Source organism: Pediculus humanus, genomic scaffold, assembly GCF_000006295.1.
Source record: "Pediculus humanus corporis 1103172108195 genomic scaffold, whole genome shotgun sequence".
In the NCBI taxonomy this organism is placed as follows: Eukaryota; Metazoa; Arthropoda; class Insecta; order Psocodea; family Pediculidae; genus Pediculus; species Pediculus humanus.
Window position 1 is genome coordinate 6978 of NW_002987765.1, and position 9475 is coordinate 16452.

Here is a 9475-nt window from a genome sequence, read left to right on the forward strand (position 1 = left end):
TTTTTTTTTAAATTTTTTTTTTTAATGCGATTATGATATCACCTCATCATAGAAATCACAGAGCGTAAAAAAAAAAAAATTTTTTAATTAATAATAATAATAATAGAAATAACGGGGATCCCCACGAAATTATTTTTGTAAAGGTAAAACAACAACAACAAAAAGAAGAATCAAGGTAAATCACATTTTACTTTAATTAATTTGTTTTGAATATATATATATTTTTAATTACAGACGTTTAATTGTTTTTTTTTTTTTTTTTCATTTCATTTCACGGTTTACCGAATTTTGCAAAAAACAAAAACCAGGAAAATTATTATTAATATGACCTCAGACAACAAACAAACAAACAAACAAACAAACTGGATAAAATCGAAATTGTTGATGATTATTAATCAAGTAACAATCATTCTTTTCTTTTTTTTTTTTTTTTTGCGTTCGTACATGTTTTACGTTTGATTTTTTACAAGAGATTGTTAGAAACAAAATACTCATCGCAAACGTCGTCTACAACAACAACCACAACCACAACCAAAACAACATCAACAAGCAAGCTTTTGATTAATTATTACAGATAAAAACATTTTTCTTTTTTTTTAACTTATAAATTTCGTGCCGACTCAGGTACGAGTTTTTTGCTTTATTCCTTACGTTTTTTTTGCTTGCTTGCTTGTTTGTTTGTTTGTTTGTGTTCACGTGTAAGCGAACACAACAACCAATCCGAAAAAGGTTCAAATCAGTATAAGAATAAAAAAAAAAAAAAAAAAAATTCAACTTTTAATATCTTACATGCTAAAAAAAAAAAAAACACGGCATTAAACTCGTAATAATAATAATAATAATAATAATAATAATAATAATAATAATAATAATAATAATAATAATAATAATAATAACAACAACAACAACAACAACAATAATAATAATAATAAACTCCGTCGTCGTCGTATTAGGGCTTTAAAGATGATTGACCCCCCCGTCGTTTGTTTATTTTCATCATTTTCTACTACATCGTTTTACCAAAATGAAAAATTTTTATAATAATAATAATAATAATAAAACAAACGAACTTCATCACGTTCTTATGCGTCTTTACATTAGTAATAATAATAATAATAATAATATTTTATGAGAAATTGATCGGCGTGCGTGTTTGTGTGTGTGTGTGTAAAGATAAATCAACCGTGTTAAATGTGACTTTTTAACATTTGAACTTACAGGTCAGGGAAATCCGTATCGAAAAAAAAACCGACTTTAAGCTTTTTTAATACTAATAATAATAAAAAACCGAAGAAGATGAAAAAGAAGGAAAAAAAAAAAAAACAAATTGATAAATCCAAGGATTTCGAATTTTTTCATTACCGACATAAACAACAACAACAACAACAACATAATCATCAACGTCGTCATCAACATAAATATGATATTTGTGACGAAACGTGATGAGAACATAAAAACTAACAATGTAGACGCAAAACCTTAGAAAGCCTCTTCTTTTTGTTCTCGAACATTTTTCTTTCTTTTACGTTAAAACACACATGGCGTACTTATCAGTACCTTAAATGACGTATCCATCAACGACTCATTCGTGTTGTTATCACTTAAAATCGATAAATTATTTTTATTTTAACACAAACATGGACGCCATTACCGAATTTTTCATGTTCTCATCCACGAATCCAACATTCAAAATGTTTTTCATGAGTCAACTACCTACTACTACCAAAAAAAAAAAAAAATGAAACTTTGAACCGTAATCACATACAAATGATACCTTTTGTGGAGCAAAAAAATAAAAAGAGTCAGAGACAGAGAGATAGATAGATAGATAGAGAGAGAGAGAGAAGAATAGACAGGAAAACGGTTTAAAAAAAAACAAAACAAAACAATAATAAACTCATTGACATTTCGGCCATTTATTATTATTATTATTATTTTTCCTATTAATTTTTAATAATTTAAACCGAAAAATTCTTTCAAGGTTTTCTTTACGATTTCAGGTACAATAATATACACAAAAAAAAAAAATTGACCGAGCATTAGATACATAAATAATACTCGATATATTGATCGGTAATGCAGCATAAAGCTCGATTTTATCATCATTATTATCATTATCATTATTATTATTACTTTGGACCCTTGAAAATTGTAAGTAAGATGATGTTAACCTTAAGAAACTATAATTAAATTTTTTTTTTTTTTTTTTTTGTGTTTTTTTAATACATGGATGGATGGATGGATGGAAGGATGGATGGATGGATGGATGGAATGGATGGATTCGCTTTTGGGTTTTTCCCATACCTGAAAAAACGGAGTGGAGGGAGTTGATGCAGTTAATAGAATTAAAAAAAAAAAAAAAAAAAAAAATTAAAGAATTTCAAAAAGCCTGGATTACGGGAATGAAAACATTTGGCACAATCGGTTTTTTTATCATTTCGTACGAATTTTACGTTTATTTTATTTATATGTTTTTTGCGCACGAATTTTTATTATCATTATTATCATCATCATTATTATTATTATTATTATGTTTTTTCTGGAAAATTTTTCCAGTTATAAATAATTGTTGAATTTTCGTAAAAAAACATCAAGTCGGTGTTTGAACGTTCTAGGATGAATACGTATTTTGGTTCCGTACTTTTAATCTGTTTTATCGGCCTCTGGTCGGTACAGGCTCAACAGGAAAAGGATGAAAATATAGTTCCAGGTATTTATGTTTATTTTTTTTTTTTTTTTTTAAATTTTGAATTTGTAATTTCGTACCTACGGGCGGCGGTTAAAAATACGAATCGTGACGTAACGAAATCACCGGGAAAATCGAACCCATCGAAATACCAACAAACGAACAACCGAAAAATTGAATTCGCGAATCGAAAAAAAAAAAATTAAACAAACAGAAAAGGTTTATAATAACTTATTATTATTATTATTATTATTATTATTATTATTATTATTATTATTATTATTATTATTATTATTATCCACCATTAAACACGACAAGGCTACTTGTCGGAGTTTTTAAGTATTTATCCGAGGTTTCTACCCGATTCCTTAGGGACAAATACTCGAATTTCGGTGGTGCCACTTATTATAAGATAGCACCACATCAATTCTTGAAGGTCTTCCTGAGTCCGTCTTTTTCGATGGGAACGATTTGTCTCCTGAACTGGGCTCCGGTGACTAACATCTTTGGAGTGGCCAGAGTCAGAAGCAGTGAAATTCACGTTCTCGTCGAGCTGCCTCAGGTCGACCGTAGAACAAGATTTTGTTTTTGGTTCTTACTTTGTCTTGTTCTCATTTTTTTTCTCTTTTTAAGCCAACAGCACGTGGCGTTCTCAAACGGTCACCCATCCAAGTTTGCACCACGCCCGATGCTGCTTAACTTCGGTGATCGTACGGGAACCGGTGTGACCAGCACGCTATGGCCGTTGGCTTATTATTATTATTATTATTATTATTATTATTATTATTATTATTGTTGTTGTTGTTGTTGTTGTTGTTTTTAATCCGAACGTCAGCAGCAAAAGAAAAAAAAATTTTTTTAAATTTTATTTTCGATTAACCCATACGAAAAATTTTCCTAAAAGAGTTTGTTTGTTTGTTTGTTTGTGACGTGGGAGAAAAGGATTTTGACTATTGACACGACATTTCGATATTTTTTCATTTTCGATAACTCGAAATTTTTTTTTTTTTTTCTACACAGATAAAATAAGGAACAAACGTACTCTTCATGGAGGTGGAGGCGGTTTCGTCGGCGGTGGAGTCGTTAAAGGAGGTTTTGTCGGCGGTGGCTTAGCCGTACCGTAAGTTTTTTTTTTCTATTTTTAAATAAATAAATAAATTATTGCCTCAATAATTTTATTAAAATAAATGAAAAAAATGAAAGGAAATTAATAAAAAAAAAAGAGAAGGAACTGGAATAAAAAAAAAAAGGTTTAGAGAGAAAGTTAAAAAAAATTTTTTTTAAAAAACCCGAATTTTTGTCGAACACTTGTCCTCACCATCATCATTATCATTATTATCATTATCATTATTATTTATAATTATTTAAATAAAATAAAAGTGTCATTTATATACTATACTACACTACACACTGTATTTTTATTGGTAGATTTTCTTATTGAAAAAGAATTTCATATCATTTCATACACATTTGACATTGAGACGACTGTATTTAATATAATTATGCCGGATTATTATTATTATTATTATTATTATTATTATTATTATTATTATTTTTAACGAAAATTGTTTTTTTTTTTTTTTTTATTAATTATAATCACGTTTTTGAAAGTTGTTTTTTTTTTTTTTTTTTAAATGACGGTCGGTCGGATTATCGGGGGTGGCGGTCCTTTTTTTTTAAATAATAATAATAATAATAATGATAGTTTTTTTCGAAATTTCTATGAATTTTTATATAATGCAAGGTTTTGTTCTTTTTCCCTTTCGTATAAAAAAATTATTCATTCATTTTTTTTTTTTTTTTGTTTATAAAATAGAGCCGTCGGACTCGGTGGTGTCGGAGGTGGCTTTCATAAAGGTGGCTACGTCGGCGGCGGAGGACTCGGCGGTGGCCACCTTGGAGGAGGCGCTATCGGAGGTGGTTACCACAAGGGTGGCTACGTCGGTGTCGGAGGACTCGGTGGTGGACTCGGCGGAGGTGCCGTTGGAGGTGGATTCGGTGGTGGCCACGTTGGAGGTGGCGGACTCGGAGTCGGAGGAGTCGGAGGTGGTTACCACAAAGGCGGTTACATTGGCGGAGTCGGAGGTGGCTTTCATAAAGGTGGCTACGTCGGCGGCGGCGGATTCGGAGGTGGATTAGGTGGAGGTGCTGTTGGAGGAGTCGGTGGTGGAGGTTTCGGCGGACACGGTGGATACGGAGGAGGCGGACTCGGCGGTGGACTTGGTGGCGGACACGGTGGATATGGAGGAGGTGGCGGAAGTTTCTCCTACAGCAGTTCGCAAAGCAGTGCCGGAAGTGTCAATTACGGAAAATAAAATTAAAATTAATTAAATGATTTATTTCAATTTTTTTTTTTTAAAATTTGGCACATTAAAAAATACGGGAAAACGCAATTTTATTTTTTGTATAAAAATCGATCGAAAAGAAAAAGTTTTTTTTTATTTATTTATGAAAAGGTGTGCCAACTTACTAAAACCAAAAAACACCATTAATTAATAATATTAATAATAATGATGCTTTTTAATGTAAATTTTTTTTTTTTTTAAATAAAAGAAAAAAAAATTTCAAGCTCAAGGGGTTGACCTTTGAGCTTGACCCAAACTAGTTTTTAATTAAAATTTTATTTCTTTCACCTGCCACCACGACATGTTCGTGGTTTTAGTAAACAAAAAAAAAAAAAAAAAAAAAAAAAGAAACTACGAAAATTTAAAATTAAAACGTAAACAATTAACGAATAATGACGTCAACAAAATAAATTATTTTTATTTTTCTTTTTAAAGTCGCCATATTTTCCGTTACAATTACGAGTTCTTCACTTTCCCTCAACTAAAAAAGAAATTTTTCAAAAAAAAATTTCAAATTTTTTATAACAATATTTATTCTTCGATTAATCGATTAGTATTATTATTATTGAACAAATGGATATCGTTCGATATTTTTTTTTACTCTAAAAATTTTCAAATCCTAATTTTTTTTTTTTTTATATCACGACACCTATCGCGTTTTTCCGTTACTAAAATCGATTTACGTCATTATCGAAAGCTAAATAGTATGGCGATGACGTAGACGACGACGGTTAAGAAATGGGACTCGACAAAGGAAAACATTTTTTTTTTTGAACGGGAACCCCTTGTAAATTTAAAAAAAAAATTACGTAATAAATTACTCAAATGTGGGGGAGGGTACTGAAATAACGGGAAAGGGAGGGAAAATAAAGGATAAAAAGAGGAACAAAAAAAAAAGAAAGAAACGAAGCTGTAAATGAAATAACAAACGAAACGTTCTCTTCTCCAGTACAAACAAACAAACAAATTATAAAAAAAAAAATTTTTTTTTATTTTCTCCATTGCCATTGTTGTTCCAGTGAACGCATTATTAAAATTTTAAAGACCGTGACGGAAAACGCATTTTTTTTTTCACTTTTTTTTTTTTTTTACATACGAGGAATGACCATTCAAAACGAGAAAAAAATCTGGTGAAAGGAATAAAAACGAAAACGTTTTTTTAGAGGCAACACCAAAATACACGAATTTGCTACCGTTCAATGATTAAAAAAAAAAAAATCTTTGATTACCTTTAACAAAACTTTCAGAGAATGAAAGTCAATAAGAAAAATTGAAAAAGAGAAACGAAAAAAAAGAAAAAATGGCGGGAAAAAAAATACGATTTTGTTCTTAATTACAAAATACCACATTAAACCTTTTCTTCCCCTTCCCCCGCCCCCGGCCCCCCACATCCCTTCTCCACATCCACTACATCCGTCCTCCATTACTCCGCCTTTTCTTTATCCCGCCGCCATTTTTTTTTTTTTTTTCGAATCCACCACGTAAAATAAAAATAATTATTTATGACATTAATGCGAAAAAAAAATTAAAACAGGTACGTGCACACACACAAACACCGACAGACAGGTAGTAATTTCGATATTTGAAAAAATCCGTGCAGACGACAACTAAAATAAGCAGCAGACGAAACTAAAAAAATTTGCAAAGAAAAATTTCCCTCAATAAAATTTTTTCCCGCGTGTTTTGAAATTGCCTAAACGTTAATATTCAGGCGTAAAACGTTCCATTTCGTGGCTTTAATTTTTTTTTTCGCGGGGAAAAATTTTTAAAAAAAAATTTTTTTATTATCATCATCATTTATTAATAACTTCATTCCTGTACGAATTAATAATAATAATAATAATAATAATGATAATAATCATTACTCTCGTTAAATAAATAATAAAATAAATTTTTTTTTTTTTTTATCATTTTTCCGCGCTTTCAAAACCCGTTTAGAAATTTAATATAAAAGTAAATAATAAATTTTTAGCAAACAAGAAAAGAAAGTTTTAGAATGTTCGATACGAAAAAAAAAAAAAAAAACCTTATTAGTTTTTACTTTCTTTTATTTCCTTTTAATCATCATCATCATCATCATCATCACCATTTTTATGAGGGCACTTTTATCGTAAAAAAAAAAAAAAAACATTTGCGATAAAAAAATTTAATTTTATTTTATAGAAAATTTTATTATTATTATTATTATTATTATTATTATTATTATTATTATTATTATTTTTATTATTATATATTATTATTTTCAATAATGAATCGATAAATCGATACAAAAATTTTTTTTTTTATTAACAATTGTACTACAACCATTGAACAATCGTCGACGTGAACTTGATTTTGATGATTGACTTCAAAAACAAAAACGAGTCTTTCGTAAAATCTAGTTACACGTTTGTTTTTTTCATAAATTAAAAAGTTGAATTTTCATGTTTTCGAAAGCTCGAGGGTAATACGATATCGCAAATAAAAATTTTTTCCCCACCAATTCCCATTCGATTGTTTGCAAACGCAACAAACAAACAAACAAACAAAATTTTAATTTTATGTTGAAATTTATAGAGCGACAGAACCACGTGACACGTTGATCGAGATCGATCAACGTGCAAAATATCTTTAATAAAATAAATTTTTTTTTTTTTTTTTAATTAGTTTCGGTAAATTAATTTAAAAAAAAAAAAATAATAATAATAATAAAAGTGAGAATCAAACGGTGAAAGAGGGGGAGGGGAGTGGGAGGGGAAAAGAGAAAGGAGGGGGAGGGAAATCCACGTTTGTTTCCAGACTTTGTGCTTCTTTTTTTTTTTTTTTTTTTTTTTTTTTTTAAACAAACAAAAACTCGTCAATCGAAATCAAAATCAACGAAATTTTTCTTTAATAATAATAATAATAATAATAAAATGATAAACGTTCTTCGTGATTCTTTAATAATAATAATAATAAATAAAACAAACGATGTTAAACAAACAAAACAACCGGATTAATTTTTAAAGAAGAAGAAAGAAAATTATTACTTGTTTAAATCCGTCATTTAATTTAATAAAGGATTATCTCATCGTTAATCTCTTTTTTAAATCCTTCAATGTCGAAAGATTATAACTAACGCCCTCTCCTCCTCCCTTTTTTTTTGCTTTTCAACTGTTAACAACAAATCTTATCGTGAAAAACGAAAACAAACAAATAATAATAATAATAATAATGTTAAATGTTAATTAATTTATTAGAATTAATATAATGACGTCATACGTAACTTTACGGTGACGTCACGCGTGATTTTTTTTTTTATCACTCCTCCGGAGATGAAACGAAGAAACGAGGGTAAATAAATTTTCTTTTTTTTTCGTTTGCTATTCGAAAGCGTTTTAGTTTTCCAAATGCGTGAGCGTGTATAGTAATAAAAAGAAAATTCTAGAAAATGTCACGTGGGTAAATATGTCAAATTTTATTTGAGAAAAAACTATATAATAAAATCAACTACGTCATCATAATTCTTTTCACGACTTTTTTTTTTTTTTTTTTTTTTCGAGTAGTTTACCATAATCGAAAACCTAAAGCAAATTTTTTTTTTCCTGCCTCTCCTTTTTTCTCCCTCTCTCTCTCTCTCTCTCTCTTTCTCTAAACAAAACTTTTTCTTTACGTCAAATATCAAATTAAAAAAAAAAAGAAAAAAAAGAAAATTACTTTTTTTTTAAGGTGAGAAGAGAAAGCTTTTGAAAAAAATAAAAATAAAAATAGATTTTATTAAGCTTAGTCACGACGACTATGGAGAAGTAAGCCTTATGCGTCGTCGTCGTCGTCGTCGTCGTCGTCTTTATTGTCATTTACCAAAAAAAAAAATTTGTAACCGAATTTTTTTTTAAAACGAGACAATACATGCTGAATAATACAGGTGTGTCTTTTAAATTCCGTTGGTATGCCTGACATCATAAACAAAAACAAAAAAATTCGTTTGTCTCCCCCCAAAAAAAAAAACAAAAAAAAATTTAAAAAAACTTTCGAATTATTTCAAAAAAATTTTATTATTATCATCATCATTCTCGATATTGTTTTTTTGCCCGGGGGGGAAGGGCGGTGGAGGGGATTCGATTGTGACTTCGTTATCATCATCATCATCATCATCATCTTTGACTTTTTTCAAACCGTGAAATGTGGGGGAAGAGGGGGAAACAAAACAGACGAAAGCAAAACAATAAAATTAAAAAAAAAAAAAATTCGCCCCTGAAAAATTTTTTTTTTTTTTTTTTTAGTTGTTATAAATATTCTGTGACATCTTGATCACCTTCAAAAATGCATGGAAATAAAAACAAAAAGTTGGTAATGATAATAATATTAATAAAATAACAAAATAAAAACAACAACAACAACAACAACATCTTGTTTTTTCGTTTAAAAAAATTAAAAACTCAAATTTCATTTCGAATGTCGCTCGGGAAACCTCTTTCTCCTCCCT